The following is a 12,207-nucleotide window of genomic DNA, read 5'->3' as shown; positions in this document are numbered from 1 at the left end:
CCAATACTCAGGCAACCCTGTTTGGGTAGAGTCTCCGTGTCCCCTCCAAGGGGGTATGGGGATGGGCACGCTGTGAGCTGGTATTTCCAGGCTTTTGTTCTCTAGCGGCTTTCCCTGGCGGTTTGCTGTGCCTCTTCTGAGGGTCAGAGCAGCAGTGGCTGAATCTCAGCCTCTGTCTTAGAACAGAGGGATCGCGGACCGTTCTCCACCAATGTTCTGGCCACTTTAACTCTGTTTCTGTTGGTGCTGCTCAACCCTGCAGCATCCCGGGATGTGTGCCCCACACCCAGTGTCCCAGCCCTCACTTCCAGGGCAGCTCGTCTCTGTCCTTTGTGTTTCTAATACCGCCAGCCTCCAGCCCCTCACCCCCCACGTGCTTGGTAGCTCCGGCCCTCTGTCTGGTCGCGTGTTTTCCCCGGCTCACGGTCGCAGTCTGCTCTCTCGCGGGTGCCCGTCCCCGAGTCCGCCCACTCCCCCGTGCAGGTGGCTACCACTTCCCAGTGCCCAAACGCGGCGGCTCCCTCCCCCTTTTTTATCTTCCAATATCTGTGCGTGGTTTCACGGCTCCCTGCTTCGTACCTCAATACTCAGCACTGAAGATGTTCATTTGTAGAGATCCAGATGTATCTTCCTGCGTCTCAGGCTGATTCCGTGGATGTTCAGGCTGGTCTGGTACCTATCCATCTCGACTCACAGGACCAGCTGAAAAAGGGGTCCCCTACTCCTCTGCCATCTTAACTCCAAGTCAAAATCTCTGTCTTTTAATTGGTACATTTAAGACATTGATGTTCCAACTGATTATTGATGTAATTGGATTGATATCTACTATATTTCTTACTATTTTTCTCCTATTTGTTGCCCTTGTTTTCCTTCCTATTTTTCATTTTTTCATTTCCTATTTTTCCTGTTTTCATTCCTATTTTTGTCTTCCATTATTTTTTCTGACTTCTGTGGTTTTAAGTATACATTTTATTATTTCATTTTCTCTCCTTTTAGCATGTCACTTATATAGTTGATCCTTGAACAATATGGGAGTTAGAGGTACCACACCCCCACCCCGCACTGCACAAACATTCGGATATAACCTTTGACTCCCCCAAAACAACTACAAATAGTCTGCTATTAACTGGGAACTTTATGATAACATAAACAGTCCATTAGTGCATATTTTGTATGTTATAGACTGTATTCTTACAATAAAGGTAACTAGAAAAAGAAAATGTTATTAAAATCATAAGGAAGAAAAATACATTTGCAGTACTGTACTGTAAAATATCCCATATATAAGTGGACCTGTGCAGTTCAAACCCAGAATGTTCAAGGGTCAACTGTACTTGGTGTTTTTTATTCGTTTAATGAGATAGGATGGCTACAGAGGATAGGAATTGGATATTTCCCTTTGGCCAGGTCAGTTAGGCTGTGATAATACCACAGAAGAGATAGGCTCTGTTAATTGGTTTCTCCTGAGGGTGGCCTTGTTAAGAACACACTGCTCTTCAGTATTTCAGAATGCTTCTTTTTCACTTCTCTCTGCTAGATTTGAAGGGGGTTTTCCTCAGATCTTTACTGTGAGAACCTGTTTGAGCTTCTGGAGGTAAACCTCACAAAATTCTTGCCCTCCCCACACTCTCTGGGCCCCCTGGAAATTTTAACTCTCAGTTGTCCAACCTGAGACTCCGGTAATTCATGGATTACAGTTCTGCTGTTGCTGCCCTGGCACTGGTTCTTGCAGAAAGCTCTACTATGAGCCTCTGTTCAGGTAAGCCACAACTCCTTATATTCACCTGGCTGTCTCTCCAGTTTTGAGGGCAGTGTTTTGCCCTGTGTCCTCTCTTCTTGAGGACACAAGAAGAGTTATTAATTTTTCAGTCTGCTCAGCTTTTTGCTTGTTAGTACAGAGTGGTGACTTCCAAGTTTTCTTACATGAGGAACTGGAAAGTGGATTCAATTTTTTTTTCATATAATAAATGTTTTATTTGAGAGTAGTTTGACATTTATAGAAAAGTTACAAAGGTATTACAGCGTTCCCAGGTGTACTATAGCTAATTTCTCCTGTATTAACATATTTCATTAATATGGTATATTTAAAAATATATATGTGACATATTTTTCACAGCATCAATAGATTATTGTTATACCAAGCCCATTCTTTATTCACATTTCCTCAGTGTTTCTAAATGTTCTTTTACTGCTTTAGGATCCCATCCAAGATAAATACTACATTTATTCATCATCTGTAGGCTTCTAGTAGGTGTAAGAGTTCATCTGTTTGACTTCCTTGTTCTTGATGACCTTGACAATTGTGAGAAGTACTGGTCAGGTATCTTGTAGAATGTTTCTTGTTTGGAGGTTTCTCATGATGGCACAGTGGTAATGTATTCATGGCAGTCAGACCACAGAGGTAATGTGCAATTCTCACTATTTCATATCAAGCATATGTATTCTCACTATGACTCATTACTGTTGATGTTAACCTTGATTGAGAGTTGGACTATCTACATAAATTATTTTGATTATTTATCCACAAGAGTTTCACCTATCTTTTCCCATTTATTTAATTGTGTGCTTTTATCAGTATTCATGAATTTGTATTTATATTTTGTGTTATAATCCAATAATTATTTATTTTTTTGCTCAAATTATCCCAGCTTTGTCCATTGGGAGCTTTTTTAGTTGATTCTTGTGTGTCCTTTAATATGCCCGTGCTCCCATTTGTGTATATATGTTTAGCACTTTCCTACATTCTGGCATTATGAAACTCATATCTTTCCTGTCCTGGTCCTAGAATTAGGAAATATCCAAGAAACTCTAGTTTCTTTTAATGGAGAAAGGTATTAGTAATTAAAATCTGGGCATTAGGTGTGCTTTTTTTTTTTTTTTTTTTTTTTTTTTTTTTTTTTTTTTTTTGGTTTTCTCTGGTTTTGTTTTGTTTTTCCCCCGTGGATCCCATAATTTCATTGTGCTCATTTTCTTCATTTTCAAGTACATTTTTTAGAAGTTCCTTGAGTTTGTTGGTGCTAGATTTTAACATCCTTAGCCTTTGTTTATTTTTACGTGATTTTATCTTTTCATCAATCTCAAAAAATTAATTATAAAAATATAGATTTTACTTGTTTCATGGCATAATCATTTTATACATGAATTTGCTTCTTTTTTTTACAATTATGTGCTTCTTAGTTGAATATCATTAAATAATTTTATAGCTTACATTGTTTTGAAGGGTAGCTGAAGTATTTGATTTTAGAAGACTTTAAGGCAAAGATTTTTTTCATTGTCCAAATCCTGGTATGAAAGGTATTTCTCAATCACCTGAGACTAAAATCAAGTTACCTACAAAGGAATAAACTCAGAAGAGATCATATTTCTCCTCCTTCATGAATGAATATCTTAGACATACATAATGAGGACTCTGATAATTTGAAATGAGAAGAATTTGACCTATGAATTCTCTTTCCAACCATAGTCATCTCCATGGGTCATGATCTATGCCCTCTCCTCTTCCCTCTTCTCATCTCATATTTACTCTAACATTCCACCTGCAGTATACTATATAATTGTAAAGTGTTTTAAGGACTTTTCAAAAGACCAATCATTATATTCATTAGGCTGAGTTTTTTTGTTTGTTTGTTTGTTTTGTTGTTTTTTTTTTTTTAAGATTTTATTTATTTATTTGACAGAGAGACAGCCAGCGAGAGAGGGAACACAAGCAGGGGGAGTGGGAGAGGAAGAAGCAGGCTTCCAGCAGAGGAGCTTGATGTAGGGCTCGATCCCAGAATGCCGGGATCGCGCCCTGAGCTGAAGGCAGACGCTTAACGACTGCGCTACCCAGGCACCCCTTTTAGGCTGAGTTTTTTGTATAGCTATGATTTAAATTGAATAAGTTATTAATTAATGTTCTAAATTACAAATGCTAAGTTTAGGTTTGTATATTGTGGCATTCTGCTGATTGGACAAAAAATAGAATTGGGGTGATTATAGAGGCAGGAAATTAGTTCAGGTGAAAGAGGAATCCTTGAAAAGGGAAACTGGGTGTTGTGCCATATTTTAAATTTATTTTCTTTCTTTCTTTCTTTCTTTCTTTCTTTCTTTCTTTCTTTCTTTCTTTCTTTCGATTTTATTTATTTATTTGAGAGAGAGAGACAGCCAGTGAGAGAGGGAACACAAGCAGGGGGAGTGGGAGAGGGAGAAGCAGGCTTCCCACTGAGCAGGGAGCCCGATGTGGGGCTCCATCCCAGATCACTGGGATCATGACCTGAGCCGAAGGCAGACACTCAACAACTGAGCCATCCAGGTGCCCCTAAATTTATTTTTAAGGACAAATTGTTAGAACTTGAATGAGATGTTAAAGACAAAGTAGAGAATCAGTCTAAATTAATCATTTGGCTCATGTGGGTTAGCTATGGTTCCATTTAACGAAACAATAAAGAGAGAGAGAGATACTGGAACAATGCTAATTGAGATCTTTTTAGGCATATAAATTGCTGTATGTCTCTGCTCAGCAGGTATCCAAAGATATTAATCTTCCCCTATGAGATGTATGAACAGAAGATAGATTTAGGAGTAATAAACATAGTGTTGGTTCTTGATGAGATAGCCTAGGAATACTAGATAGGAGGGTCTTCTACTTTATCAGAAAGGAAAACTTAATATGCTACCCATTTAAACTAATTTTGGTGTGGATTTATCTTTATGTGATAAATTTTGCTGTATCAACTATCAGTTGATCTATATCTATAAGTTCTTGTACATAAGATCTTATCTTTAAGTTCTTCCTGGGTAGAACTTAATAACTGGAAGTAGTCATAAAAGTAAAATCTAAAATGATGATGGAAGCCCTATTTTTTCTTGAACATTGTCAGACTGCTTGTCAATAATCTGTTGTTATATGACGTGGGAGACACTCATATAGAAGACTACTGGAGGTTATTAAAATTCTCAATACATATCAGTTATAAACAAATTTTGCACAGATTTTGCTCTTTACAAAACAAAACCTTATCACATTGCCAGTGTATGTGAATTATACAAGAATCTGGATTTATTTGGAATATATAATGCCTGATGTTTGAGACTGTCCCTCTGAAATCTTGGAATGGATCATCCTCAGAAGACTAATCCACATCAGTCTGGCAAGCAAGTCTCTTGCTCAGTAAACCTTTCCCCACTGATACTTACACATATTCTCTTACTTAAAATTTATGAAAAAGACTCATGTCTCAAATGTTTGCTAATATTAGACATGGTTAAGTCTTTGCATTTTGAACCCCACATCTTACTGTTTTTTCCTTCTCTTTCTTTCTCTCTTTCTTTCTCAATCACTCTTTCTCTCAATCTGTCTCTCATTAAAAATAAAAACAAAACAAAACAAATCAAAAAAAAAAAAACAAAACAACAACGTAGCTCCACTTAAGTTCTGTGATACGGTAAAAGCACTGAAATGCAATAGAAATGAACAGAATAGGAAATAATGATATTCATTATTGGATAACACAACGAAGCTGGAATTTTCTTTGCTTTTAGTTTAACAGTCCAAAGGCCTATTTCTGAGGAAACAGACTATACAGTCACTCCTGGTGATAAATATGATCTCATAGTCATAAAAATCAGAATAAGAATGTTTTTAGTAGAAAATTAGATTTGTCTACACTTATAAGATTATATATTAAGATAAGCAAATATCTATCAAATCTTACTTTATAAAAATATAAAGATATTTAATCTTGAAAATTAGCTCATTTAATAGTAAAGCGATAAATGTTGATATTAGAGCTAACAGAAATCGTTTAACCTTACACCATATTATGTGGTATCTGGGAACATGACTATGGAAATTCTTTCCTTCTTGTTTATATAGCTTTATGCAGTCATAAATATGAAAACCAAAACCCTCAGGATAGTTCAATATGTTGTTTCCAGCTCTGTTTTATTATGATTATTATTATTAGTTTGCTTGTTTTTTCTTCTCAGGAAAATAAACATATATAGATGGCATTTAATCTACCAGTTATCAAAATCTTTACATTGAAAAGAGGTAGCATTTTCCTTAGAAAAAAATATTTCATGAGAGTCAAGTGCTTTATAAGGAATATAATTCTAGCTACTCTGATACTGCAATGGGGAATGAGATGCTTGTCCAGTTACCCACTCATGCTTCCTATATTGTCCTCAGTATCATTAGAGCTTCATGGAGCAATGTTTGAAGAGCATTAACATATCACAATTTTCTTATTTACTATAAAAAGAAAATAAGATTCAGAATGTGAGAAAAAACTGGATGATATCAGGTATATTTACAAATACCTTTGCTTATGCTGCTCCCGTAGAAAGGATATTTTCATCTTATCTATTTCCTTAAATATTTAATTATTGATAGACCTTCTGATATTGATGGTAGGATATCTTGTTATTTCTTATATATGGTATAAAGAACACCACTACCACTCACAAAAATGTTTTGGATCTAAGTGTTTAAGCAGTTCCATCTTTTTAAATACAAGCTGGTTCTGGAAATGGTTCCTGGATCAGAAGTAACACTGAAATAATTATAGGACCATGCAGGTTTGTCCCAAAGGGGTAAAGCCTAAAGAATGATAGGTTTTTCACTTAAAACACACACACACACACACACACACGCACACACACACACGCACACGCACACACACAGACACACACACATATCTGCCCAATTTACAAAATATTTAACTCTCTTCTTTCTCCATATGTTGTTTCTTCTAATTTTGATAAACATACCCTTAATACAATAATAAATGACTAATTATCCTCAGAGTAAAGAGATAGCAACAAGTTGGGGTGACTGGACCCTTTGGAGCATGCATGCCCCATTGAAAGATGGTGGCAACTATTTATCTCATCTGATTGTAACCACATTGGAATGGACAGCTAGTTTTTGCCAGCTCCTCAGATATTTTGAAATCATACCAGAAATACAGATTTAATAGGAAATCCAAATTTTTCAACATTAGCCAAAATATATGCATTTAACATTGCATAGGTCAACACTACATAGGAAGAACATGTTATGTCGATAAGCTAGATATGGCCTCTGGAGTATTGCTTTCCATAAGCACTTAAGTAATCCATCAACGAATAGTGAACATAGTACCTGTCACCAATGTTGTAATTGGTTTGCACATATTTTTTCATTGATATTTTCAAAATATTCTGTGATTAAATGTTTTTCTTACCGTCACTTTAAAGGAGAAAAATTGGAGGCACAGGTAGTTAAGTGTTGTTCTGTTAGTGTAATAATGACTGTTACAAGAAATAAACAAAATATATATGTATATATATATATTGGCTCTAATATAATAGAAGTTAATGTCTCACATAAATAAATTCCAAGCAACTGTTCTAGTTACATAAGCAGCTCCCCTCCAAACAATGATTCAAGGAGCCAAGCCTCTCTGTAGTGGCTCATCGTCAGATGCTGGCTTCCAGATTCATTTTGCATATCATTGTCAAACTGGTAGACAGAGAAAGAACATGGAAGAACTTATGGAACAGGTTCCTATGATCCAGACCAAGAACCAGTGTTAAGGAAGAAGAGAAAATGAATTAGATGAAAATATAACCTTTTTCTATCAAAGTTAGTTAGTTTCTGAATCGGGAGATGAACCCAAATTAGCCATATCCAGATCCTACACCCTCATTGTATGCTAATTACTAAGGTAGTGTTATAGAGTAAAAAGCGCAGGGTTTTAAATCTGCAGAAAAGGCAGAGAGTTGGGATGAACTTATAGGCATGGTGTGTGCATGTGTGTATAAAATTATTCATGAGATAAGATTGGGACCCATGATATATATGATGAAACTGAAGCATAAAGTAAGTTCAGAGAAAAAAAATGTGTTTCCTTTGTAAGTAAAATGGGAATATTATCACCACAAGAAACAGCATTTGTGATAAATTAAATAGTATGTAAGAAACATTTAAATTTATAAAGCTAATATAATTGGATTTGAAAGAACTAAGAAGGGTAATAAGAAACAAGGCTATACAGAAGACAGGATGATGTAAGGCTCATCATATGTTAACACTAAGGAAATCAGCATTCACCCTAAGGTCAATGAAAGCCATTAAATAATTCAAAAGAGAAATAAAGCAACCAGACTTAGTCATGCAAACATTTATTTTAATAAACGGAAGCCTGGAAAATGGCTTGAAAAATTAAAAGAATGATGTGAAGCAAGCATTTCAGGGCCTCTTGTGAGGTGAGAGGATAAGTGAAGAAGAGAGCCTACGATGCTCTGAATTAGGGGATCGTAGAGATGACAAGTGAATGGGATCAAATGACGTTTAGAAAATAGTAGTGGCTTAGCTTACAGCATGGTTGGATGTGAGCAATGAACCTGAATCATAACAATGCCCATCAGGTTTCTAGATTGAGCAAATGAATGAATTTTTTCATTTAATGCTGTCTTTTCAAAAAAGAATGGAGAATGGAGGGGAATATTATGAATGCAGCTTTCTGTAGTTTATAATGATAACATGGGAATTATAAAAGCACCTACCTAATAGGATTATTTTTAATATAAGCAGCATGCATTACAGAAAAAAAAAAAAACATAGGAAATGTCATTCTTATTTTTTTCTATGAATATGGTGTTGTTGTTGTTGTTTTTTTTTTTTGGTTGTTTTTGTTTGTTTGTTTTCAGTTTCAGTACCTACGCCTCTAAGTGTCTTAGTTCTTAACCTTCTACTAATCACTCTCTACCCCTCCTTCCCAGAGTGTGTATTGGTTCATGATCTGGCAAATTACTGGGACATTGGGGAAAACTCTCCTGTCAATGGCTCACAAAGATTACCAACAAGTGAACACTACCCTTTCTCTTCCATAATTTCATTCCAATGTCCTCTATGTCTTTCCATGTCACATTTGGGATGTACAGGGTATTTGTGAGTCTGCCTAAAGTTCTCAAAACTCTAGGATCTATAATGTCATCCTCTAGGACCCCGTGGATCTTTCCCCATTCCTCTATCTAGTCTGAGATAAACTCTAATGGGAAGACCAATTTCTGTAATATGCTTTATCAGGAACACCTCTTCAAGGCTTCTGTTTTCTTACGTATTTAAAATTTTGTCAAAAATTTTGTCAAAAAATATTTTTCACATGATAGTAATATTTATCGAACCAATCTACAGTGAGACATAAAGATAACTAGTTTTGTTTTTTGGTTTTTTTCAATGGAAGGGGAAAGAGTAAACATTTAATAAATGTAGTGGACTTATAGAAAATATCTAATAATTTCTAGTTATAATATTATCACTTCACTCATTTGAAAATGTAAAACAACAGACATATTGAATGAGAGCTCTGAAGACAGTCCTGGGCTAGATACACGGTTAAAGAAATTGTGAATTCATGGATGGCTCAGAGGACATTGTAAACTCTAACCATCACCAGATTTTCCATTCAGACTTCCAGCCATAGCACCAGTATAGTTTAGGTATCCATTCTCCCCAAAAAGCCCATAAAATTCAGTGAAATTGATCGATCTCTAGTTTCTGGGGAGGATATTAATTAATTAAACTGCACTTTGCAAGTAGTCAGGGCAATCTTACCCATTTTGCACCAAGTAGATGTCAGAGTACAGAATTAAGAAATAATAGTGTTGCCTTAGAAAGGCTGATTGGTTCTGGAATATATATGTGACCTAAATTGTTTCTTGTTCCGATTAGAAGAGATTTTATTCCTTAATGGAGATATGCTATCTCTTCCCTCTCTGCACATGAACACAGTAGCAAATTCTCACAATTACTCTTTGTCATCTTTGTAACCATGGGAAAGCCAGCCTAAAGACAAAAAATGAGAAAATCACACAAACAGAGCTGCAACCCCTGGTCATAGACCTGGAGGTATCACTATTCCATTTTAAGACTTTCGGGGTTTGGCTTCTCCTATAATTAGCCAAAAATATTTGTCCTAAAATAGTAACTGAGGTCATCAGTATATACCAGATTGCATAAGAAGAACATGAAAAATTCGGGGCACCTGGGTGGCTCAGTCGTTAAGCGTGTGCCTTCAGCTCTGGTCATGATACTGGGGTCGTTGGATCGAGCACTGCATCAGGTTCCCTGCTCGGCGGGGAAATCTGCTTCTCCCTCTCCCACTCCCCCTGATTGTGTTCCTTCTCTCTTTCTCTCTCTCAAATAAATAAATAAAATTTAAAAAAAAAAAAACATGAAAAATTAACAAAAATACAAACAAATCTAGCATGTTAGGTGAAGAAAACTCTTCACTTTTCAGACAACTCTGAGGATGTATGATTCATTGAAGAAGCATATGAACAATTGAAACTACAAAATTATAGATGAGAAGTTAACTAAAATAATAATGTATGCAAATATATCCATTTTCCCAAAACATTAGCTAACATGACAATAGACCCTGGTGTTTTGGTAGCATCTATGTTTATTATAGCAATAATGCCTAAGTGCTCTGATACAGAAAACATAAATACCTTTTCGGTAACTACATAGTGTATCACTTCCAGTACTTGTCCTGTCAAATATTACGACAGCAGTATAATATTATTCTCAGAAAGGCAAAACAAAATAAAACATGACACTAATAATGTTATGTTTAATTCATGGTAATTTGATGTTCTTATTTTTTACGATCAGAATAAAATAGCTTGTGTAAGATAATACACTTGATTCATTCTGTACCAAGTCTTCTTTATTATGAGGCTTATAAAAGCATCAAATAATTACAACAAACAATTTAGTGGGAACTTATTACTACAAATAACTTCTAAATTGAAATGTTAGCTTGAATAATTTCAAAATATATCAACATCAAAGAATGCTAAGTACTTTAAACACCCCATAAGGTGAGCTACCATGCTGTGATGCCTATCTTTAAAAAAATCCCTTCAAGATATCCATTTTGGTTTGGAAGGGTAAGGATACATTTCATTATTATAGTTACCCTCTCTCCCCTTTGCCAATTGCTTGTGCAGTGCCAACATGTTGCCTATTCCAAAATGTGCAACACATTTTACTAGAATATACTTACATACAACATTAAGTTAAATGTTTCTTTGAGCTGATATGGAAGCAGAACCTTTATGTAAGTTTCCAGATAACAGATTTTTGCCTTGAGGATTTTTAAGGGTGAGAGAATACATGAGATTGTGAGAGGTTCAGTTATGCGGATTCTAAGTACCCAGGAAGAAATAAGAAAAACTGACTTCCTAAAACACTGGGTACTCTCTGTCATGTTTGAGGGACAGTTGTTATTTAATCACAATCATATTTCAGTGGTACCTGGAAAAATATTTTGAAGTCATGAAATTTGTTGTATTGGAAACAATTTGCATAAATAGAATAATTTACTAAATCAAATGGATATTGGTAGAAACTGAATCCTCTTTATCTTAGAATCACAGAACATAGCTAAAAATATGAAATTCTATGGGGTACTTGTACTCTTTAAACATGTCTTCAAGTAAATTTAGAAACTTTCTTTTCCAGTGCCTCACTGATTAAATCTGTGCATAGTCAATCTTGGCAGAATCAATAAATAATCAAGGCGTATCTCTGTAAAGCTTTACTACTCATCAGCCTCTACATTCTGAGCTTTGGTGCTCAGTGAAATGTATGGTGGAAGGAAAACAACATGAGGAGACTATTATCAGAAAAAGAAGGGGCACCTGGGTGTCTCAGTTGGTGAAGTGCCCGACCCTTAGTTTGGCTCAGGTCATGATCTCAGGTCACAGGGTTGAGCCCCGCATCAGCCTCTGTGCTCAATGTAGAGTCTGCTTCAGATTCTCTCTCCCTCTCCCTCCCACTCATTTGCCCTCACACTAATAAATAAATAAAATATTTTATAAAATTTAAAAAAGAAAAAGGAAAGATAACAAATGTTGGTAAGAATGTTGAGAATAGGGAACCCTTATACTATTTCTGGGAATGTAAATTGTATAGCCTTTATTGAAAACAATGTGGGGGCGCCTGGGTGGCACAGCGGTTAAGCATCTGCCTTCGGCTCAGGGCGTGATCCCGGCGTTCTGGGATCGAGCCCCACATCAGGCTCCTCTGCTGTGAGCCTGCTTCTTCCTCTCCCACTCCCCCTGCTTGTGTTCCCTCTCTCGCTGACTGTCTCTATCTCTGTCAAATAAATAAATAAATAAATCTTTAAAAAAAAGAAAACAATGTGGAGGTTCCTCAAAATATTAAAAACAGGA

The sequence above is a fragment of the Ursus maritimus genome, unplaced genomic scaffold, assembly GCF_017311325.1.
Source record: "Ursus maritimus isolate PB19 unplaced genomic scaffold, ASM1731132v1 scaffold_6, whole genome shotgun sequence".
NCBI classification, from domain to species: Eukaryota; Metazoa; Chordata; class Mammalia; order Carnivora; family Ursidae; genus Ursus; species Ursus maritimus.
Note: the sequence above shows the minus strand (reverse complement) of the source record.